The sequence below is a fragment of the Emys orbicularis genome, chromosome 3 (genome assembly GCF_028017835.1).
Source record: "Emys orbicularis isolate rEmyOrb1 chromosome 3, rEmyOrb1.hap1, whole genome shotgun sequence".
Classification (NCBI taxonomy): domain Eukaryota; kingdom Metazoa; phylum Chordata; order Testudines; family Emydidae; genus Emys; species Emys orbicularis.
In genome coordinates, this window is record NC_088685.1 from 19,894,929 (window position 1) to 19,919,780 (window position 24,852).

A 24,852-nucleotide genomic window follows, 5' to 3' on the forward strand; every position below is an offset into this window, starting at 1 on the left:
ACCCCGGAAGTAATACCCCCCATGGGTGGGACTTCCGGTGACAGGTGGTCGGGACTTAAAGGGTCAAGGGGCGGGGTTGATGGTAGGGCTTTATACTACTACCAGACACCCTTGGAGGCCCTTGCCTTCCAAAAGGGTGGCTTTGTAAATTTAGTATCAGGTCTTCTTGAACGAAAGTCCTTGGACATTTGGGACTTCATTTTGTCTTGAAGCTTGGAGAAGGTTTTCTTGAGGCACATTAAGATCCGTTTGAGAACTGGATCTTTGTTCTTTGAAGGGGATGGTGTCCAAGCTCTGGAGGCCTTTGCTGGCTTTGGAGGAGAACCGTCAGGACTCCCAGTTGCTTTCTCCCCAGCTTGCGAAAGCCCTGTTGTACTTCGAACAATGAACACCATCTTTGGTTGCTTGGTGGGGGCCGTTTTCCCCATTCCATCCTGCGTCTTGCGCCCATCTGCTGGAAGGAGCCACACCACTGGCATCTTGTTGTGGTTGGATGATGCTGAGGAGTCTCCTGGAGTCCATCGCTGTGGAATTCTGGGCAAGTCAGCACCTGCAGAGCCAGCTGGTCTCTTCTGTCGAACCTTATTGCACTTCTTGCAGACTCTGACTGGTGGCTGGTCCCTGGAGAGCTTTGAATTCACAGTTCCAATGAACCCATGTGGAGCCGTGATGTCTCGAAAACCATGCAGCTCAGCAGATACTTGTGTCTCCTCCTGAGTTTTCTTACCCTTCATCTTTCCTCGATGTGCCTTGTGGCACAGCTGGCAGACTGCCAAGGGGCGGGAGCTGCTCAACATTTCCATCAGGTGCTTGATCTGCCGGTCATGCGCAGCCTGCCCAACCATGAGAGAGTCAAGGATGGATCTTGTCAGCTTCTCAGAGCCTGGTGCCTCTGGGGCAACCTGGTGGCATTGGGTCCTGGGAAGATCTGCCCTGCCCTCACCTGCCTGTGCCTCTGGCCTCAGGCAGGAGCCTTGTCCCAAGATAACCTTCTTCTCCATGTTCAGCTCCAGCGTCTCTTCAGTCCCTTCGGTGCCGCTCACACCGGTAAGGGGCTTTCTCAACTCACTCCTATAAATGTCGAGTGTCGTTGCGAGCGTCTTCTCTATTATTGCGGTTCCTGGAGGTGGTGATGTCAGGTCCACCCCTGCTGACAGAGTGCAGCGATCTGGGTTAATCTGGTTTCCTGCCGCGCCCTCACTCCTGCCCGTCTCCATGGTTGTAACTTCCACTGGTGTTGGAGGAGATGTGGAACAAGAGGAGCTTGTGCTTTGCTTCCCTGTCTGCGATGCGCTGCGCTGGTCTGGGGTTTCTTTCCCTTTCGATGCTGCTGCCCCAGGATGCTTCCAGGAGTAAGACCTGGCCATTTGCTGCCTTCTGTCGGTGGGTAGGGCATGTACATCCTCCAGCCACCTCTGACTGGGGGCCCTTAGAGGCAACTGAATAGACCGAGCCTTCTTGGAACGCAGCTGAAACGGTGACCGGTATGGAGTCACGATGCCCCCGCACGTAGGATGAGAGAGCCAGCCTCTCTCCTCTGGGGAAGGAGACATGAACCTCCTCAGGGAATCCTGGATCCTCATGGGCAGTCCCCATCTTTGTTGCACTTGAATCTTTATAATGTGGAACGCCAGCTGTTTTTTAACGTCCCTCCCAAGGAAGAGCAGCTCCCCAAGGATGGAAACCACCTCAACCTCGGGCTTTGCCTTCAGGGAGGACAGCTTGGGAACCGGGGGTAGGAAAGCCTGCAGGGATTTCCACCGGGCATCTGGCAAACCCCACTCCTGCTGCAGCTTCTTCCACTGCATGTGCCAGTCCAAGTTCTCCCTGACCTCATCGAGCAGGAAATCGGTCTCCATCTCACTGAACTCCACACCAGCTCCCCTGGCTGGGACGGCGTGAGGCAGCTTTGCCGGGGGCTCTGGGTCCAGGGTGAGCAGCCCCCGCTGCATGACGAGATGCTTACGCCTTATGTGGCATTCGATAGGGTGGGCAGGCTGTTGTCCCATCATTGGCAATGCCGCTGTCCTGGGCTTGCCTGGCTCCCTAGGGGGGCGGAGTGGCCCAGGCAGGGCAGTCTCTCTCAGGAGGGGAGCATCTCTGTGCGACTCTCTCACCATCTTAGGAAACGCCTTCATTTGGATCTCCGAGCATTTCTGAGCCACGTGATCCTGCAGCTTGACCACCGCCGTGGGCACCAGCCTGGCCAGGATGGCATCAGGGGATGCCATGATCCTGTGGGCCTTTTGGGGCAGGGATCCCGAGGGGCACACACATGGTTCCTGGATCTCCTGTGCATGCTGAGGGCCGTCATCAGATCTCAGGGGCGTTGGGACCTTTGCTGTAAATCCACATTTGGGCCGATCTGTGTTGAATTCCCATTGCTGCTTGGTGTCCCGCTCCCCCAGCAATGGCTCCCCCGGGATGGGGGTTTGTGGAGCTGGAGGCAGAAGAGCTGTGTGGGGTTTCTGGGGGGTGAGGGGTAAGCCCTGCTCATGCTGGAGTCTCTTTGAGTGCACGTGACAGTCCAGCTCCTCCCAGACTTCATCGCTTAGGAAAGGGCCCCTGCTCATGTTGAGCTTCACCCTGGGGTCTCTGTCCGGTGGGCGCAGAGCAGGGGCGTTAGGGATCACCTTGGCCAGCGACTCAGTGGATAGGGTAGGTGCCCCCAGTTGGCTCTCCAAAAGCTTCTGTCGGATGTTGAAGTCTGAGCCATGGGCTGACATCTGGTCCAGACCCGTGATCTGCTCTCGCCGGTCTCGTCTGCTGTGGACAGGAGGCCTGGGGAGAGGCTGGGCTTGGATGGGATGAGTGGATCCTTCCCAGCCCGCGACAGGCATGATCTCCCTTGTGCGGCAGAGGGGCTCTGACCGAGTCCTGGAGGCTTCTCCCAGGGAAAAGGAGCTGTGACTCCAGAGGGAAGAGGGGTTGCATTCCATAGACAAATAGGAGAACTGGCTCACCGCAGATGTCGTCACACTCGGCCTGTGGGAGAGAGCAGACAGGGACCAATGAGACATGGCCCTGCTGAGCAAAGGCAGAGCTTGGGCACAGCCTTCCAACTGTACTGCAATGTGGCAGTGCCTAGGCATGCATGGCACACCACACTCTGACACAAGGAAATCAACTGGCTAACAGCGGACTGAGAGGGGGAGCTGGCACTCATTTGATCTATAACGATAACCCCTTTGTCACACGCACAGGTGCAGCATGTTAGGGTATAGATATTCAGGCCTGTTTGTAAAGGCCTATACTTTAAGAATTTAGGTGTATTTTTATTACTTAGCTAGTTATAGAGGTATAAAAGAAAGAATCAAAATTGTTATACCAATAGAATAAAAACCAGCAGGATCTTATTAAGAGGGATAAGGCAAAGATGTGACATTTATTGTAAATATAGTGATAAAGCAAAAGATAAAAGTAAACAACGTTGTTTGACTACTTATTTCTTATACACACACACATATATATATATATAGAGAGAGAGAGAGAGAGAGAGAGAGAGAGGTTCATTCACACAATCATTCATTCAAGTTCTGTATAGGTGTTATAGTTACCAGCCTAGAAGTTTCTCATGCCAAGTTACTGGCCAGGTATCTTGGTCATGAGGATGGAGCCGAGTCTGTGTCAGGTGCACCTGATGCTCCTGGAGGTTGGCAGCAGAACCAGAGACTCAAAGTCATCAGTCTTTAGAGTCCATTTTTATAGGAATTAATTCCTATGTTAGTCTATGGGAGCTGTTTCATCCTGCTGTTGCTGACTCAATCAGCAGATGGCACATTCCTGTCCAAAGTGGCACATTCCTGGTGGCTCCACACTGTCCAAAGTTTGTGTTTCTCATCCTTCCAGGTGATGGGGTGGATCCCAGTTTACCCTCCGGGGGTTTTCTGTTCATCCACTTGACACATTCTTCGGCCGATGGATACTCCCTTTCTAGGCTGGCACCTCCCTAACCATTCATGTATATCAAGCATTCATCAGCATACATTCCATATCTTAACCATATTTTAATTTACTGTCTCCACCACTTTCAGGGTGTGTGCTAATTCATTTGAGACTCCCGGCCCTTTAATCACAGAGGGTGGGGGTCTGTCCTAGGAGCCGTTGAATGAAGTGAAAGTCACTTAACGGCTTATAGTGTTTGTTTGCATTGTATCCATTACTTCAAGAACAAAGTCAGATAACTTGTTTGTAAGTTTTACATAGTAGTAAAGTATTTTTCACAGGATAGATATAATCAATGGTTTCTACAGACAGTAGCTTACAAGTTTTAACAGAAAACCCAAGAGATTTTTGTACTTGGTGAAACTGTTGGATTTTAAAGTGTGGGGGACAAATTATGAGGGGGTCACTGTCACTTGGGGGAATCACTGTTAGTACCTTCTTTTATATCCCTACAAAATCACTGTCTGTCTGTGTAAGGGCCTTTTTTTACTGTGACAGTCTGAGGCCTGGTTCTTAGGCTAAGGCCTTTGGCTAAGCAGCAGAAGCAGCCATAAGCTGAGAAGTGAACGGTCACATCCTCACATTCCAAACTAGTCACATGGAAATAAGGTGCTATTGGGCTGTTAGGAATACAATCCTGTCCTGATATTTTTATTACCTCCAGAGAAAGGAAAGAGCCTAGAAGATGTAAAAGGAAACTTAGGTTAATAGTTTTCTGTCTGGTAAGAACTTACTTATTAATAGACACAGCTGGAAAACCCTTATGTCTGTATAGATGTAGTTGTGAAATTCTTACTTTTGTATTGTTTTGTATGTTTATTTGCATGGTTTCCAGGGCCGCCCAGAGGATTCAGGGGGCCAAGTGCCCCGAAGACCCGTGGTGGGGGGCCCCCGCAGCCGAAGTGCCGCCGAAGACCCGGCACTTCGGCGGCCGGTCCCGGGCGGAAGGACCCCCTGCTGCCAAAGACCCGGAGCGGAAGAAGCTCCAGGGGCCCAGGCCCCGCGAGAGTTTTCCGGGGCCCCCGGAGCAAGTGAAGGACCCCGCTCCAGAGGCCCCGAAAAACTCTCGTGGGGGCCCCTGCAGGGCCCGGGGCCTGGGGCAAATTGCCCCACTTGCTCCCCCTCCCCCCCCCCCCCCAGGCGGCCCTGATGGTTTCTGTCTGGTTCTGTAATTGTTTCTGTCTGCTGTATAATTAATTTTGCAGGGTGTAAACTAATTAAGGTGGTGGGATATAATTGGTTAGCTAATCATGTTACAATATGTTAGGATTGGTTAGGTAAATTTTAGTAGAATGATTGGTTAAGGTATAGCTAAGAATATTACTATATAAATTAGGGGCAAACAGGAAGTAAGTTGGGATTCGAAATTAAGAAAAAACGAACTTAAATTTAAGCTTGCTGAAAGTTCACCCCAATAAACATCGAATTGTTTGCACCATCAGACTTCGGGTATTGTTGCTCTCTGTTCACGCGAGAAGGACCAGGGAAGTGTAAAAGTAAAGGAATAAGCTCTCTAACACAGCACCTAGCCCAATGGGGCCTGGAGCATGATTGGGGATCTAGTGCTATTTTAATAGAAAGATTAGCTACAAAAATTGGTCTGGGTGAGGAAGATGTGAGCATGTGTGTGTAACCCTTGCCAGAGCATGTTGTGAAGGCCAAGACCATAAACAGGGGTCAAAAAAGAACTTTACACCCGATTCCAGGCGAGGGACCCTCAACCCAGCAGTTCTGGGCTTTCCTCTCCCAGCCTTCCCTGCTACTTCCCTGGACTGCTTCCTGCCACTCCTGGTTCCCCTCCTTGCTCTGGGTGCACCAACTCTAAATACGTCCCCCTCTGCCCAGGGAGGGACTGCCCTTTCCCAGCAGCAGCCCCTGTCTGTTGCCAGCTTCCTGGCTTTAGGGCCCCCGCCTATTCCTGCCCAGCTGAGCCTGCTTGCCATCAATTCCCTGCTCCCTGGCTCTTCCTCCAGGGGCACCCTGTGGAGTTAATGGGTCTGCCTGGCCACCTTAGCCCCTTCCAGTCCTCTGTGGGATGGACACTCCATCCCAGGGTGTCATCTGATTGCTGTTTCTTTCAAACAGAGCAGGGAGCAGGGGCAGGGGCAGGTTCTAGACAGTCGCCTGCTGGGAGATATTGCTGGACAGAAGGATTTGATCCTACTCACAACCCAGTTTGTGCTCTCTGCATTTAATTTCTGATAATCCCTCACCTCACTTTCACTGGTATCTCACCTTGGAAGCTAAAGCCTCTTAGTGGCTTTTTCCCTGTCATTTTAGGATCCTGGAGTGTCTGGTTTTCTCTGCTCCTGCCTCTCTCCATTCACTATCCCCTCCCACCCAGCCCCCAGTCTGGTGCCCCCCGTGCAGTTGCCTTACGGTATCAGAACTTCATCCAGGTGTCTGGCCAGGTACTGAATATTCCTGTCAATGATCCTGAGGCGGTGAGCAAAGGGGAGCTTCTCCAGGTGCATGAGGCAGCTGTGGAACAGAGAGAGCAGGTAGCTGAGTGCCGGCCCTGTCCTCAGGCCCTCTTTTACCCAGAGGGGCGGCACTGAAAGGCTCCCTGTCCCATTCTCCACTGAGGCAGCCTCCTCCCCTGCAATACCCAGGCCTTGGATGTTCTGGTTTTGGGTTAGCTGGATTGTTAGGTGACCCCTGTCTAGTGCGGAGAAGGGGAGAGTGTATCCTGCTGGCAGCGTGTGTGTCATGTCCCTTCCGCAGAAGCTATCAACATATAGGATAACGGCCTACTACAGCTACCAACTAATACAGCTCCCTCTTTAGCTCTAAGGGGTGCGTTCTGCTGCAGAGCTGAAGGTCCAGGGTTCCAATCCTAATGGGAACCCATGCTGAGGGGTGGAGGAGGGGCCATTACACAGGTGCTACCGGATCCTTTTCACCCTACTCACCGTACCAGAAAAGCCACCCTTCCTCTCTGAACTCTCCACCTCACCTCCCTGGTGTGCACGGGGCTGCTCCCAGGAAACATGTTCTCCCCCTCTTGGGAGGGGAGGATGGTCCAGTCCAGTCGACACAATCTACCGCCCCCCGCCCCCGACCCCAGGTTAAATAAGCCGCATGATGCTAGAGGAAGGGAATGACCCACTGTACGACGCATGGGGGTGGATTAGAGATGGCAACTTCTGCTGGGTGGGAATGAATTGCATAATTCTAAGGAGAATAGTTGCTTGTCTGGTCTATAGGTCGGGGCAGGGGAGGGATTACTAGGGCTACTGCCCCTCGGGGGGGGGATGAGCTGTATGACACGAGAGGAGGGGACTGACCCACTGCAGATTTATGGAGGGGGGCATTGCTTACCATGCCTTTAGGGGTGCACAAGCCTCCTCCAAATCCTCCTCACAGCGTCCAAAACCTGCCAGAAGTGAGACATAAAGGAGACGTTGAGCTGCTTGGGCACCCTCTGCTTCCTAGCGCCCCAGAGCCCCAGATTTCAGGGGCCCCAGCCAGCGCCTCTGCACGACTGTGGGCATGACTGTGCCTTCGCAGGAAGAGGGGAGGCAGGTGGGGGAATAGACCCTATTTCTCTGCTTTGCGTGGGGCCCGAGTCTGCCACCACAGCTGTGGGGTCAGGGGCTGCTTACCGTTCGGTTTCTTCATTTTGTGTCTTTGCCTCGTCTTCCTCGGAGAAGCCTGCCACACACAGAGAAAGCAGCAGGGTTATAAGAGAACTCCTCAATAAAACGGGGATAACAATGAGCCAGAGGTGATTGCCACGTGGGGCCAGAGGGCAGTTTTTCCTTGTGGGAGAGTACTGCACTATGAGGCATCATGGGTAGGCATTGTGCTTTCCTATGATGCAGCCAATATACGGCACACGGCACAACCCATAACAGGGGTCACTGGAATAATCCAGGGGTTGGAGAAACAGGGATGGCTGGTACCAGGAGCCTGCAGAGTTTATAAGCATTGCAGGAGAGAATAGAAGTGCTGTTGCTGGGTCTGGTTCTCTGCCCAGCACAGCAGCAGTCATTGAGATATGGTGCCTTGTCGATCCCACTACTGCCACCACACCTACCAGCCCCAATAGGGCTGATGAAGGTCTGCCAACTTCAGGGTTCAAACATTTAGCTACATACCCACTGCAGGTCTTATTTCACCCTCTTGGGGCATTAACTCACAACAAAGGGTCCCTGGTTGACCGGGGACTGTTCTGACAGTCCTAAGAGTACCAAGCACCCTGAGTTCAGAGTGCATCACTCTGCTCAGCTCTGGGTCCTTTCGGTAGGACAAGTATTCTCAACCCAGGCCCAAACTGAGTGTGCTTCTTTCTGGGAGCAAGGACTTCTCCCGTGGCTCAAAATCTTCCTTTGAAGGAGCTTCTTACGCAGACCCAGCTGTCATCAGGGCCCATCGCTTTGGGGTGTGGAAGGTACTTTTCCTGCATTCCAAAGCACTTTAACCTCCCCTTCCGGGGCAGTGGGGAAGGGTGGGGCACCCTGTCATGAGCTGAAATAGGAGGGTCCAAAAGGATTAAAGGCCTGGAAAGACTCCTGTATCCAGAGAGAGATTGAAAAGCCTGGGACTATTTCAAGAGGGAACATGCTAGAGGTATCAAATCATTCATAGATTCATAGCAGTTAAGGCTAGAAGGGACCATTAGATCATCTAGTCTGACCTACTGTATAACACAGGCCAGAAAATTTCATCCTCTATTGAGTCCAATAACTTGTGTTTGACTAAATGAATGGTTTTGATAAGGCACTCGCTATTCCCCCTAGAGTACTGCAGGAACTCGGATACGAAATTGCAGAACTACTAACTGTGGTATTTAACCTATTGCTTAAATCAGCCTCTGTATCAGATGTCTGGAGGGTAGCTAATGTAATGCTGATTTTTAAAAAAGGTTCCAGAGGCGATCCTGGCAATTACAGGCCAGTGAGCCTAATTTCAGTACAAGGCAAATTGATTGAAACTATAGTAAAGAACAGAATGATCAGATACATCGATGAACACGATTTGTTGGGGAAGAGTCAACACGGCTTTTGAAAAGGGAACTCATGCCTCACCAATCTACTAGAATTCTTGGAGGGGGTTGGGAGGGGTTGGACTCCCATTCCGGGGTGCCACCTGATGTACTGGGGTCCCACTGAGCCCATCTGTTCCACCAGCCTGGGCTCCCTCACCCTGTCCTGCTGCACACACACACTGGCAGGGACACACCTAGCTGTAGAATCACACAGAGTCTGCGATCAGCTCTGTTTGGGAAGACTCAGCTCGGGGATCGCCCAGCACTCAGGTGCACACAACCTCTGGAGTGTAAATCCAAAATTATATTGTCTTGCGCTGTACAGAGATCTATACAACATAAGCTCATGACATTCTCTCCCTCCCTCATTGTGGAGGAAGATATGCATAGCATCCCCCTCCTCCCCCCCGCGCAGTTACGAATTGCACAAACTGTTTTTTAGAATAAACCAAAACCAAGTTTATTAACTATGAAAGGTAAATTTTAAGAGATTATGAGGGATAGCAAACAGATCAAAGCAGATTACTTAGAAAATCAAACAAAACACGCAACCTAAGCTTAATACGCTAAATTAACTGGTTAATAGTAGCACATTCTCACCCTAAGTGTTGTTTTGTGCAGATTGCAAAGTTTCTTGAAGGTAAACTGCACTGCTTGCAGTTTAAATATCCAGGTATTTCTTTCACAGGCTAGATCTTTCTCGCCTGGGCTCAGCCCCAGCCCTCCTCCCCCACAGTTTAGTTCCTTTGTTTCTCCAGGTGTTTTCAGCAGTCTTCCTTTTTGGGCAGGGAGGTGGTGGAGAAGAACCCAGATTAACTCACTTCCAAGCCTTCAATAGGATTTGGATTTGACAGGAATCCTTTGTCTCCCAGTTTGACCCCCCTGCTCCCTCCTAGTGGAAAAATACCACCAGTCCAAAATGATGTCCAGTACCAGGTGACATGATCACATGACCCTGCAGTGTCAAAGCAGCATCCCAGGAAACTTCTCAGGAAGGAGGAAGTTTAGTATCTTCAAAGTCCTAATGGCCCATCCAGGCTGATTGCCTACTGTTTGGTGGACATTCCCCTGGTGCAAGCACTTTTGTAATTGATACAGAGCCCGTATTCCTAACTTCAGATACAGAAATGATACATCCATACAAATAGGATAATCACATTCAGTAAATCAGAACCTTTCCAATGATATCTCACATGACCCATCTTGCATAAAACATACCTTAGTTATGCCATATTCATAGAACAATATTTCTATGAAGAATATAGGGCGTAATGTCACAGGGGTGAAGAAGCATGTGGACAAGGGCGATCCAGTGGATATCGTGTACCTGAACTTTCAGAAAGCCTTTAAGAAGATCCCTCCCCAAAGGTTCTTAAGCAAAGTAAGTTGTCAGGGGATAAGAGGGAAGGTCTTCTCATGGACCAGTAACTGGTTTTAAAGATAGGAAACAAAAGGTAGGAATAAATGGTGAGTTTATGAAGAGAGATAAATAGCAAGATCCCCCAAGGATCTGTACTGGGACCAGAGTTGTTCAACATATTCATAAATGATCTAGAAAAGGGGGGAAACAGTGAAGTGGCCAGATTTGCAGATGATACAAAACTAAAGATCGTTCAATCCAAAGCTGAATATGCCCTCCTTGTTCCTAGATGTAGAACTCTGTGTTGGGCTGTATGAAATCACATTTTGTTTGAATGGGCCCCATTTGCCAAACAAACTCTCCAGAACTCTCTGTATGACTGCCCTGTCCTCATTGTTATTTCCCATTCTGCCAATCTTTGTGTCATCAGCACATTTTTATCAGCAGCAATTTTATATTGACTTCCAAGTCATTGATAAAGATATTGAAAAGCATCAGACCTAGTACTGATCCCTGCAGAGCCCCATTAGAAACACCCACATTCGATGAGCCCTTTGACAATTACTTTTTGAGATCTGTCAGTTAGCCATTAGCCTGGTCTCAATCCATGTAACCTGTGCTCCATTGATATTGTATAGTGCTAATTTTTTAATCCAAATATCCTGCGGTATTTGAATGCATAAACAGGGAATCTCAAGTTGGAGGAGAGAGGTTATTTTACCTCTTTATTTGGCACTGGTGCAACCACTGCTGGAATCCTGTGCCCAGTTCTGGTGTCTAACATTCAGGAAGGACATTGATATATTGCAGAAGGTTCAGAGAAGAGCCATAAGAATGATTAAAGGATTAGAAAACCTGCCTTGTAGTGATAGCCTCTAGGAGCTCAGTCAATGTCGCTTAAAGAGGTTAAGGGTGGTTTGATGAAAAGTCTATAAATACCTACATGGGGAACAAATCATTACAAATGGGCTCGTCAGTCTAGCAGAGAAAGGTCTAACATGTCCAATGGCTGGAAGTTGAAACTCGACAAATTCAGACTGGAAATAAGGCGTCCATTTTTAACAGTGAGAGGAATTAACCATTGGAACAATTTACCAATTGACAAAACATTAGCACACTTCCAGCCTTCTGGAATTCCCTCAGGAATCCTAAATTTGTTAAAAATTCATGTCAGTGGGCCAATAACCTCCTGAGCCAGCTCTTTGAGGATCTTGGGTGTAGATGATCCGAGCGTGCTGATTTAAAAATACTTATGTTTGGTTCCTGCATTTAGCTGGCATCAATCCAGCCTTTCCCTCTCTCTAGGATTCTCACTTACCTCAGATCTGAGGTGCCTCAGCACAGCCTTCACGATGAGAACCAGGAGCGTGACTATCAGGATCTCTATCCAGGGGTTCATCTCCCCGGGCTCAGACACTCTGGAAGCACAGAAAGCACTAGAGACACTCTTAAACCAGCAGCAAGTACCCAGGCTACACCTGACGGCAGGTTGCTGCTCTGGCATCTGGCAGGCGCTGATGTCGTCTCGAGGTCAGAATGGGGCTGCCCTCCTGCAATCTCCCTCTAGCCTGTGAGCTGTCAATGCTGTGCTTACATCAGGAGATAGGATGTGGCAACAGCCCAAGGGGGCTGAGCTGCTGAGCTCAGAACTAGGCAAGAGAGAGGGCATCAGATTTCCCAGGAAAACCCTGGGTCTTTTCAAAGCTTTATGACTCTCAAGCCCCCAGGCAAGGGACGTTTTTTCCCTACTTGTGAAGCAGAATCTCGCAGCCTGAAGTGATAATCTAGCGTTACAAGTGCAGAAAAACTTTCATGGTATCGCCTGCCCAAGCATTCCAAAACCATGAGCTGGGCCTCACCAAAATCATGAGATTGACTTCAAAATAACGATATCTTAAAAAAAAATTCATCTGGGGAACTCTTCATTTGCCTTCTGGTGTCTGAGCCGCTAGGGTGCACTCAATTTACATTTTCCAGCTTCTCTTTGCAACCATGAGGGCTTAAAATGTGCTAACAAATAAAATGAAATCAAATAAAATCAAATAAAAAGCCGAGATTCTCAGATAAATCACTTGACTCCAGCAGTGGGAGCTTTAAGAAAAGCACCCTATATCATGAGATAATAAAGAGCCCTACCTCTTATCTAACACTTTCAATCAGTGGATCTCAAAGCACTTTACAAAGGAGGTCTGTAGCATTAGCCCCCTTTTAGAGATGGGAAACTGAGGCACAGAGAAGAACAGTGACTTACCCAAGGTCACCCAGCAAGACAGTAGCAGAGACAGGACTAGCACTTAAGTCTCCTGAGTTCCGTCTAGTGTTCTATCCACTAGGCCACAGTGCATTTGAAGTAAGGGGTCATAGTCAGTACAGTCCTGTGGTGTGTGGTGGTTATTTTGGGCTCTCCCAATGCCACAGTTGTTGAAGTGATACATTTTGACCTGTGACCTGTGCTGGCACAGGGGCATCATTGTTAAAACGAGCTTCTCACAGCAGGTTCTTGTTAGGCCTGAACACAAGTTAACTGGACCATGTCTCCGATGTCCCATTGGGAAAGTTTAAAAGCCACTGAAGGCCTTGCAGTGCATTGACATACTGGGATTTTCAGAAAGCCTTTGACAAGGTCCCTCCCCAAAGGCTCTTAAGCAAAGTAAGCTGTCATGGGATAAGAGGGAGGGTCCTCTCATGGATCAGTAACTGGTTAAAAGATAGAAAACAAAGGGTAGGAATAAATAATCCATTTCTCAGAATGGAGAGAGGTAAATAGTGGTGTCCCCCAGTGGTCTGTACTGGGACCAGTCCTATTCAACATATTCATCAATGATCTGGAAAAAGGGGTAAACAGCGAGGTGGCAAAATTTGCAGGCAATACAAAACTATTCAGGATAGTTAAGTCCAAAGCAGACTGTGAAGAGTTACAAAAGGATCTCACAAAACTGGGCGACTGGGCAACAAAATGGCAGATGAAATTCAAGGTTGATCAATGCAAAGTAATGCACATTGGAAAACATAATCCCAACTCTACAGATAAAATCATGGGGGCTAAATTAGCTGTTACCACTCAACAAGAGCACTTGGAGGCATTGTGGATAGTTCTCTGAAAACATCCACTCAATCAGCAGTGGCAGTCAAAAACGGAAACAGAAAGTTGGGAATCATAAGGAAAAGGATAGATAACAAGACAGAAAATATCCTATTGCCTCTATATAAATCCAGGGTACACCCAGATCTTGAATACTGCCTGCAGATGTGGTCTCCCCATCTCAAAAAAAGATATCTTGGAATTGGAAAAGGTTCAGAAAAGGGCTACAAAAATGAGTAGGGGTATGGAACAGCTTCTGTATGAGGCGACATTAATAAGACTGGGACTATTCAGCTTGGAAAAGAGACGACTAAGGGGGGATATGATTGAGGTCTATAAAATCATAACTGGTGGTGAGAAAGTAAACAAGGAAGTGTAATTTACTCCTTCTTATAACACAAGAACTAGCGGTTACCAAATGAAATTAATAGGCATCAGGTTGAAAACAAACAAAAGAAGTATTTCTTCGCACAACGCGCAGTCAACCTGTGGAACTCCTTGCCAGAGGATGTTGTGAAGGCCAAGACTAGAACAGGGTTCAAAATAGAACTAGATAAGTTCATGAAAGATAGGTCCATCAATGGCTATTAGCCAAGATGGGCAGGGATGCAATATTATGCCCTGAGTGTCCCTAGGCTCTGTTTGCCAGAAGCTGGGAATGGGCAATGGGGGGGTGGATCACTTGATGATTACCTGTTCTGTTCATTCCCTCTGAAACACCTGGTATTGGCCACTGTGGGAATACACGATAGTGGGCTAGCTGGACCATTGGTCTGACTCAGTATGGTCATTCTTATGTTACAGCTGTTCAGTCTCCTTGATACCTGTGATGTCATAATCCTGCTCAGTTCTCCAGTCTTCCATGGAGTCTGGATGGAAAGACAGGGTAGATGTCACATGCTGAGCTGGGCCTGTAAGAGCAACCTGTGTTCAGCCAGAGAGGGGCTCCTGGGAGAGCAGAGTCAGTGATCCGTTAAAGAGCCGGAGACCAGGGCCTGGCCTGAGTGTAACCCACCCAACTTGGATTCCACCCGTACCCGTAATAATTCCATTTTACTGCAGGGATGGGGAGCAGGTTCAGTCTGTTCTGACAGCGGAACTCCCACCTGTGGAGAACAACACAAATCTGCCAATTGGGACAGGTGAGGATGCCAGTACCCTGAGTTGCTCCGATTTGGAGGAAAGACACCACAGTGTAGTAAAGCTGCTCAGATGAAACAAAAAAATCCTTCCGTTGATAAGAAGACAATTTGTGGGTTAATTAAGACGCCTCATAAATCTAAACATGCTCTTATCATTACAGCAATACAGCACATACCGGTCAAAGAAAAATAGTATACAACATACAGATTTCTTCAGTACTGAAAGGTACATGGGCCACTAATCCTATGCATTGAAAGCATGCACTGCTTATTTGGCATTTATGTCCTCACACCCTCCTGAGCTGACCAAGCAGCAAGCACCCTGTTCTTTGAATAGGCTGGGATCCTTCTCCTGGCAGTTATCTGCTCGCTGCAGGTAGTCAAAGCAGGCCTGCGAACATCAGCCTTCAGGGCAGAGATCTTCACCGCCCCTCCAATACTGTCTCCCTCTGGGGCTGGCTGAACTGGCGGAACAGGTTGGCACCCCCTTTTCTTTAAATTTGGGAGTGGAATTGGCCCTCCACTCTTGGAGATGCCCTACTGAGCATGTGTGACCCAAAGCAGCCCTCTAGTCACACCCTACATGCTATGGTAATCATCTTTGTATGAAATATGCCTTGTGAGGTACCATTTGAAAACTAACAACCCTCTGGTCAATAAGATCATGATGCAACATTACATAGAGAGTTATGAGTTCCCCCTGTACGACATCGCTTGTGAAAACCCCACAGCCCCTCCTAGGCAAACGTTGTTAAAGAGGTCTGTCCTAAACAAAGGAATGGGGGTTTCTATAAGCAGCAAACAGGGTCATCAAGACAGCCGGGGAAGGAGATGGTAGTGAACAGAGCAATTTACATTTCAGCAAACACAAGTGGGGGGGAAAAAGAAGAGCACGTGTAATGTTGACAGACAGGATCAAACCTGGGACCTCTGGAACTTAGTGCATGAGTCTCTACCGCATGAGCTAAAAGCCAACGGGCTCTTAGCTAAGGCTGTAGAGCAGACTCATTTTAGCTCTCTCTCATTAAGTGGTCTTGGTGCCACTAGATGGGACAGGACACCACACCCAGGAGGTGTGTGGGTTACACACGGAGCCTTCACCACCAGACTTCAGGCGCCTTCCTCACAGCTTGGATAAACTTTGCTTTGAGGGGTATCCTTTAGAACACTGGCTCTCAACCTTTTCAGTCTACTGTGCCCCTTTCAGGAGTCTGATTTGTCTTGTGTACCCCCAAGTTTCACCTCACTTAGAAACTACTTGTTGACAAAATCAGACATAAAATACAGATATGTCACAGCACACTCTAACTGAAAAATTGCTGACTTTCTCCTTTTGTCTGTATGAAATTTTAGTTTGTACTTATTTCACTAGTGCTTTTTATGTAGCCTGCTGTAAAACTAGGCAAACATCTACAGGAGCTGATGTACTCCCTAGAAGACCTCTGTGTACCCCGTACCCCTGGTTGACAACCACTGCTTTAGAAGAACCCACTTCCAAGACTCAACGGACTATAAAAGAAAGGGGCAGAGAACCCCACCTTCTCTCTTTAACCTAAGAAAACAAAAACACCAGCACCTTTGGGCCCCTGGAAGAGAGCCTGACCAAGGGGAGAGCCAGTCACTATTTAGCTGGGAGACTATGGATGAGAGAAACCATCTTGACCAGAGCCTGTGTCTTGCTAGATGAAGTTTTAGACCTTTAAAAGTGTATTTTGTTTTGTTTTACTAGTAACTCTTTCTAGCTGCATTCCTTATATTTGAATTCAAGGAATCCTATGTATGGTTTATTAATAGACTCATTTCAGTCTGACCATCAACTCAGTGCTGCGTTTCAAGGGAAGGGTCTAGTTACCCCCAGTTAAGTTAATAAGCTGTGAAGGGCTTTGGTGTCTTTAAAGGAACAAACCAACCATATGATTTCTCTGGACTGTCCACGGGTTGAGGAAAATCCAGGACTGGGTGTGTGTTGGGGTCACCCTGCATGTAGTAACCAGGCCCCCTGGCACACACAAACTCGGGGGGTGGTAGGCTGGTAGCCAAACCGGACAGTCTCTACGCAAAAGAATTAATGGACACAAATCTGACATCAGGAATCATAACATTCAAAAACCAGTAGGAGAACACTTTAACCTGTCTGGTCATTCTATGACAGACCTCCGGGTGGCAATTTTGAAACAGAAAAGCTTCAAAAACAAACTCCAACGAGAGACTGCTGAGTTGGAATTGATATGCAAACTAGACACAATCCATTTAGGCTTAAATAGGGACTGGGAATGGCTGAGCCATTACAAACATTGAATCTATCTCCCCATGTAAGTATTCTCACACTTGCTTCTTATCAAACTGTCTGTACTGGGCTATCTTGATTATCACTTCAAAAGTTTTTTTTCTCTTACTTAATTGGCCTCTCAGAGTTGGTAAGACAACTCCCACCTGTCTCTGTATGTGTATATATATATCTCCTCAATATTATGTTCCATTCTATGCATCCGAAGAAGTGGGCTGTAGCCCACGAAAGCTTATGCTCAAATAAATTTGTTAGTCTCTAAGGTGCCACAAGTACTCCTGGTTTTTCTATCCTTTAGTTCTATCCTCCCAGTTGATAGATGCTGGTAGGAGTCGAACCTGTTGTATATGTCACCTCCTTATTATTCTACACAGAGATTTGGGGTAACTAAACTAATGTGCAGTGATAATTACCTTTTAGTTTTACCATGACTGCTCTGAAATTTCAGTTTCCTTTTCTTTTACTTTCCTCCATCTTTGCACATCAGCTTACCCTTTCTGCCTGCTGAGAATCTTAGATTCCAACCAGGGCCAGCTCTAGGATTTTTGCTGCCCAAAGCGAAAACAATTTTGGCCGCCCCCCGCCCCCTGTTTTTTAATTACCCCACCCCCAGCCCCGCCTCAACTCCGCCCCTTCCCTACCTCCTCCCCCCAGGCTCTCAAGCCTAGGAGGGAGGGGGAGAAGCGGCGCCCGCGCCGCGGCCACTCGGAGTCTCCCCCTCCCTCCCAGGTTTGAGAGCCTGGGAGGGAGGGGGAGACTCCGAGTGGCCGCGGCGCGGGCGCCGCTTCTCCCCCTCCCTTCCAGGCTCTCAAGCCTGGGAGGGAGGGGAAGCAGCGGCACGCGAAACGGCTGTTTTGCGCGCCGCGGCCGCTCGGGATCTCCCCCTCCCTCCCAGGCTCTCAAACCTGGGAGGGAGGGGGAGTAGCGGCGCGTGAGCGGCAGCAGCAGCGGAGGTGAGCTAGGGCGGCCGGGGCACATTTTTAGGGGCGGCATTCTGGCGCCGGCCATGCCGCCCCTAAAAATGTGCCGCCCCAAGCACCAGCTTGTTTTGCTGGTGCCTAGAGCCGGCCCTGATTCCAACAATAGAAATGTACTAATTTCTCTCTCTCTCTTTAGTGGCTTGTCATACATCACATAAAGAGTTCTATAAAAACATCAAAACATTTAAATAAAGACATTTAAATCTTTGCTCCTTCCTATACAAACAAGTCAGTCTTCATTAAAAGCAAATTATTTCAAACACTCCAAAATGATACTTAAAACTCCACCTAGATAGCAATGAAAACAACAGAGGTACGCTTTTAAACTGAATTTCTCCCATCCCAGAAGAGCTACAGCTTGAACTTGCTTTTTATTTTCTACTCCCATGGATGGAAAGAAGGTGCACTGCAGAGGTGCCCAACTCACTGGTACATAATGACCCAACCCGTCGCATCTGAAATGCTGACTGTGACAAGCGCTGCAGGCTTCAAGAAAACATAATTCAGTCCTGGAACATTCTTCCAGAGAGATTTCTATTAAAACTAAATATTCAAAAGTACATGGTTAAGTACTTGTTGCTTGGAGGTAATGAATTATTCATTTGATCTTATAATAATAATAAATATTTTAACTTGTAATATACCTGTAAATGCCAATTAGAGACTGCTCTGCCTTTTAATCTGAGCAAAACAAGTCTGTATTTGCATGCTCTTTTCAGACATTTTGTTCTTTGTGATTTTGGTGAATTTAAAATGTTCATGAAAATTGGAGGATTCAAGAACAGAGCCTCTTCTTACGGGATCACTATATATGGAGTGATCCCAGCAGGGACAAAATGCCACAGGTATGTCTTATATTAGGTAGCAGCAAGTGTTCTCCGGTTGTTATAGCACGATGGCTGCAGCATAGCCAGGGCTGTAGGAATTGTGCCTTTGGGAAGAAATGGTAAATAATCGATTCATTCCAGTTTCAGTTTGTCAGCCTTCTGCTTCGTTACCCTGACCTTTGGGGAAATGTGCACCCTGCTGAAATGTTTCACAGACGGGTATGCATGCACAGAGCTCTGCTCAGGGTGCGTGTGACAGCTGACACTGGCCGTTGGAGGCAGGAAGACAGGGGGATCCATAGAACGTTCCTGTTTACAATAAGATCACTGGGTTGCACTTCCTCTGTGGCCGGAGCCCCGAGACCCCCTGCTCCCCTCGCAGTCCTCCTTCCCTCCCGCACCACAGCCAGAGCCCTGAGACCCCCTCCTCCACATGGCCTGAGCTCCCCCTGGCACCCCACTGCTGGAGCCCTGAGATCCCCTGCCCCCCCCCATGGCCAGAGGAGCCCTGAGACCCCCTGCTCCTCCCCTCCCCTGATGGCCAGAGGAGACCTGGACCACCTGGAGTCCTGAGCCTCCTCCAGTCTGCTCGGAGGAGCCCCGGGCTGGCTGAAGCCCCTGCAGCCACGCCTCCCCGCTGCAGACCCCAAGACACCCCGCAAAAATTCAAAAGCTCTTCTCTTCTTCTCTCTTCCGGAAGAAGAAACTGAGCTTTTGCTACACCCCATGCTGGTTCTGGGGCGGCTGAGGAGGCAGGATGTGTTACTCAGCATCCCGGGTTCATCAGTAACCTCCCTGGAGTCCAGGGAGATTACTAATGAACCAGGAAGCTGAATAGCACATATCACCTCCTCAGCTGCCCCGGAACCTGCATGGGCGTAATAAAAAGCAAATGTTTCCCTTGTAACTGGGGTCCCGTGGCAGCGGCTGCGCTGGGGAGGCAGAGCCTCCCCGATCTATTATACCCACTGCACATGTGCAGCGGTGTCAATTTAGCGGGTCTGGTGAAGACAAGCTGAGTCGGTGGTAGAGCGCTCTCCCATCAACTGCTGTACTCCACCTCCCCATGTAGCGTAAGGTAAGTCGGTGGAAGAGCATCTCCCATTGACACAACGCGGTGTAGACACCACTGTAAGTCAACTTAAGTTACGTCCAGGGCCGGCTCTAGGCTTTTTGCCGCCCCAAGCAAAAAAAATTTTGGCTGCCCCCCGTCCTAGCCCTGGGCTCCTCGCCGGACCCTCCTGCTGCCCCAGCCCTGGGCTCTTCCCCCCCACCCACACCCCCTGCCGCCCCAGCTCTGGGCTCCCTCATTCCCCCCCACCATTGCCCCACACACACACCTCCTGCCGCCCCAGCCCTGGGCTCTCTCCTCCGCCCACCTGCACCCTCCTTCCACCGCAGCCCTGGGTCACTGGTAACTCGCTCCCACGGCAGGTCATTCAGCAGGAATTTTAGATGTGCACAGAACACAGACAGGATTGGTTCCCATATGGTTACAGAACTGCAGTAAAGTGGAACAATTTTCAGCTTGTGTGATTGGAGGATATCTGGATGCATATTATAAGTCTGTCCTACATAAATGAAGAAAAGTTGAAGTGTCTTTATTATTCTTTTGTTCCACTCTTTCTTTCTATGGGGAATTTGCCAATGCAGTATCACTGTCTTCCTTTTAAACAAACAAACAAACAAACAAACAAACAAGGCAATGGCTGATGAAAATAACAATTCCAGTCCTAATAACCACTGGGAAGCATTTCTTGCTCAATTTTATCCTACTTTTTCTACAGCAAGTTACAGTGGATCAGTATATTTGATTTGGGAGAAACGAAGTAACAGCTGCCCAAACTGAGCTTGAGCACTCCTGAATTTTGAGGTGTTCAAATCTGGAAGGCAGGTGCTGGGGGCGGGGGGGGGAGGCTGTGGCTCTGCGGGGGAGCACGGCAGCATGTATGCAGCAGTGTGTCTGGCGCTGCGTGGAGCCAGACACGCTGGTCGGAGTGGCACGGTAAGGGGGCTGGGGGTTGGATGGGGTGGAGGTTTGGGGGGGCAGTCAGGGGCAGGGAGAAGGGGGGGTTAGATGGGTCAGGGGTTGGGGGGGCAGTCAGGGGACAGGCAGCGGTTGGATAGGCATGGGAGTCCCGGGGGTTTGTCAGGGGACAGGTAGGGGGTCGGGTCCTAGGGGGGAAGTTGGGGGGGGGGTCTCAGGAGGGGGCAGTTGGGGACAAGGAGAAGGGAGGCTTAGATAGGGGGTGGGATCCTGGGGGGCAGTTGGGGCAGGGGTCCCGGGAGGGGGTGATCAGGGGACAGGGAGCAGGAGGGGTTGGATGGGTTGGGGTTTTTGTGGGGGGCAGTTGGAGGGAGTGGATGGGGGCAGGGTGGGGCTATCCTCCCTCCCCGTGGAGTGTCCTATTTTTTTAATGTTAAAATATGGTATCCCTACCTTCACAGTGCAGCTCTCCATTCACTGCAGCATGAGGTCTCAGCTACCTAACTCCCTCCCCCTCTTTCCTGTTGGTAGTGGCCAAGGGAATGCTGGGAAATGTAGTTCTTTCCCTGCTCCAGGGCTGGCTCTATAGGCAGGGAGCTAACCAAGGAACTACAGCTCCCAGGGCCCCCTGTTGGTTCTCAGCTCCCATGCTGGATCCCTGCCGCCCCTGCAAATGGGCTGCCCCAAGCACGTGCTTGCTTTGCTGGTGCCTAGAGCCACCCCTGGTTACGTCCACTCCAATTATGTAACTTACATTCCTGATGTAGTGTAACTTAGGTCAACTTACAGCTTTAGTCTAGCCCAGCCCTGAGACTCAGAGAGGTCAAGTGACTTGCCCAAGGCCATATAAGAGGTCAATAGTAGAGCTTGGGAATAAGACTCTGGGCATTATTCTTATCTGCCAGTGGCTTTACACTGATGTAGCACTGTTGATTTAACTCAGACTTTATTCCTGATGTACTCATGTAAGTGAATGGAGAATCAGGCCATGTCTGTCATCACGGAGATAGCCCTATCTGATAACTCCTAGAACCCTGCCTGATTTTTCAGCTCTGTGTTCTACTCACTAGATAACATCCTTTCTCACACGATTGTTCACCTTCTTTGTCTGCCTTTCTACATGGCTGCTGCTGGTAACTCCCTCACATCGAATGGCATGTTACCACATGATGATTTACTCTAAATCAAGGTCACTGAACAGTCACTGAGGAGTTCTTCCCGAGTGAGTGACTCAATTGACTTGTGACCATGTGCCGCTTGATGCCATGGTAAGATTGCAGAGCCGGAAAAGGAAAACACTGCAGTGCCCTACCCACAAGGCCAGATATGACGTTTGCACTGACCCATGGTGTCTTGGTGCGTGACAAGTATGAATGGGTTAATTCACTCTCCATAACATCCTAGTGTAGACGTAATGTCCTACCCCAAGGGTACGTTCAGTCAATGACAGTATGCTGATCATGCAATGGTTCTATCTTGGGAGTTGTGGAGACTAACCAGACACGTTTGCTTTCACCTGCTCACGTAGCTGAATGTATTTCTTCACAAAAGCCTTCGTCGTCTTCCTAACTCACCTCCAGAGTCTAGTAACCCTATTCAGCTCTGATTATACACACGGCCGGAATGACGGGCAGGACTGACTCTCACTTGTGGCTCAGATAGCAGCAATTACTGATGCGCCCGAGACGTTATAATGAAATTTCACCACATTCGATTTTTAAAGTAACACTAGCAAGGCCCGGCAGTGCCCGTCTCAGCCTCTGGAGAAAGAGGGAAATCTCACATCACGCATCTGAGCAAAACCAGCCAATGAGGGAGGGACCTGCGCATACACCCTCCTTTGCCAGAAGGACAGGCTGCGATGATGTGGGGCCTTCAAGAGAAGGGCACCATCGAAATAACAATGAGATACAGTAAGAGCAAAACGCTTCTACTTACCCTACCACTGGCAGCCAGACAGGTGCCAAACGGGTGCCACCTAATAACCCTCTCCATGTATCTGCCTCAAAGAGGGTAATTGTTATTGAAAGGACATATTTAACCCTTCAAAACCAGAGAATGAGTTCACATGCATGGAACAGTGATTGACTTAAAGGAGACATGACAGTGGATTTTTCATGTATAAAGAAGGATGGCTTGAAAAAAAGTTTTAAAAAGAATTTTTTCTGTTATTAAAAAAAATAAAATAGCAGGATTATCAGGATTTCTCTTCCCTGTTTTTGTTGGAGGTCTCCTTGAAGGACCTGAGAGGTGGCATGGGAGTTTTTCTCAGTCTTTAGTTGATGAGATGGGGCTGTTAAGTCACAGATCTTTCCTCCCAGTGTGGGTTACACTCGGGGGCGCGCTGCCCGGCGGGGGAGGGGGATCGGGCTCTCAAACTTGCCGCTCACCAATGTTGCTAGACTGGCACACTAGCGAGGTTACAGCAGTGCGCTGGAAGGTCTCCCGTGTAGCCGCCCTGTGCCGACGGGAGCCAGCCTTGGTCAGCACAGAGAGATGAAGGGGAAAGCATGGCCCAAGTCATTCTGGTCAGCCCAGAGCCCAGCCCAGCTGTGGTGAACCCCATGGCTGAAGTGCGCTCTCTCTCTCTCTCTCTCTCTCTTCGTTCAGATCCCAGGTGAGAGCTCCAACTCCTCCCAGCAGCCAGCTCTTGCCCCCCACCTCCCAGCTCCTTTGCTCTTGAGCTGACGTTGCTCAGCTTCCCTGCTGAAAAGTGGAAATTGGTGTCCGGTGTCCCGTCTGTCCGTCTCCCACCTCCCCCCCCCCCACGGTGTCAGTGTCCTAGTGATTTTCCATTGCTATGGGTTGGCCTTGGCCAGTCCTTTCCCATGGCCCCTCCCAGCAGGCATACAAAATAGAGGGGAAACTGAGGCACACATAGGCTTCATAAAAAATATTACAGAAAATTCCCACGTTGTCACAGGGTCCCACTCTGGTCCCTGGCCTTTCTGCAGAGCCTTTTCTAGTCCCAGGCCTCTGGCAGGGCCCTTCCTGAGGCCTACAGCCTTTGCCCAGCCCGGGGGCATGGAAACGTCCCCCTCAGCCATCTTGGGCGTGGGAGGCTGGGACATGCTGGTAGGGGACGGGCTGGGGGTGGCCTCTGGTTACCCCGGACTAATCCGACCAATGTGCCGTTGGTCCTGGGGATGGCTGGTGCCCCTGGCAACAGGGCCGTGTCGGAGGGACATGAGAGGTGGCTTGGAGGCAGATTCACATGGGGTCAGGATGCAGCGTGGACAGACCCTGCTCCTGGGAATAGCATAAGCTCGGATCTTCTAGCCAGCAGTGTCTGTGGGGCTGGGTCTTTTCTTCCTTGGGGTTCTGGCCCCACCCTGGCTGAGGCAGCAAAGAGCCCTGGGCATCACGTGACGCTGGCGCATGTGGTGGCGTGTGCTCTGCCGATGCCCATGGGGACTCTGCCTGGGCATCTCAGCTACTCCCCGTCCTTGGTGCCTGGACACTAGGGCACTCAGAGCCATTAGATCCCTGGCTGCCAGCGCCCGGCTCACCCTGTTGTCAGATACTACCGGTGTGGTGCGCTGCTTTCTCCTATGTTGATATCACTCGGCTGCGTGCGTGTGTTCCCTCTGTGTGCTGCCCCAGCTCTGCGCAGATAGCTGACCCAGCAGACCCGAAGAGAACCCCCAATAACCACAGAGTCTAGTAAGATGCAAAGTCACGTCGAGTAGGTTTATTGCGACCTCGGACACAATTGCAGTTCCCCGTAGATTACTTAGTCTACCGGGCATACTACTAATAGATGCCTCTTGGCAATGGACCCGGCTCAGTGGCGGGACTTTCCACTGCCCCCGCGGCTGGACAAAGATATCCACTCAGGGATGCATTCTTATACACAGGTACAAACAAGTTACACATCACTCCTGACGTATTGAGGTGCAACCCCTCTACGCAGCAAGGTACAACCCCTCTACGTAGTAAGGTGCCGCCTCTCACCTTGTACATGTTGGTTCGATCAAAACAACTCTATCCATCATTTTACCCTTTTGCCCCTATCATTGGGATGGGTCGGCCTGTTCCTTGTTGTGTGTGGAATGTACAAGTATGTGAATGTTCTGATATCTGGTGTTCAGTACCTTTTAGGTATGTCTCTTTTTGCAGCATCAGCCCTTTCCTTGCCAGCTTCTGTGAACAGGGCCTGCCTCTGGCTCACAGCTTAACTTTGCTTTATGTTAGCAAAGTCTTGACCATTACTTTAGTTCAGGCCTTAGGCCTCATACTGGGCCTCTGATAC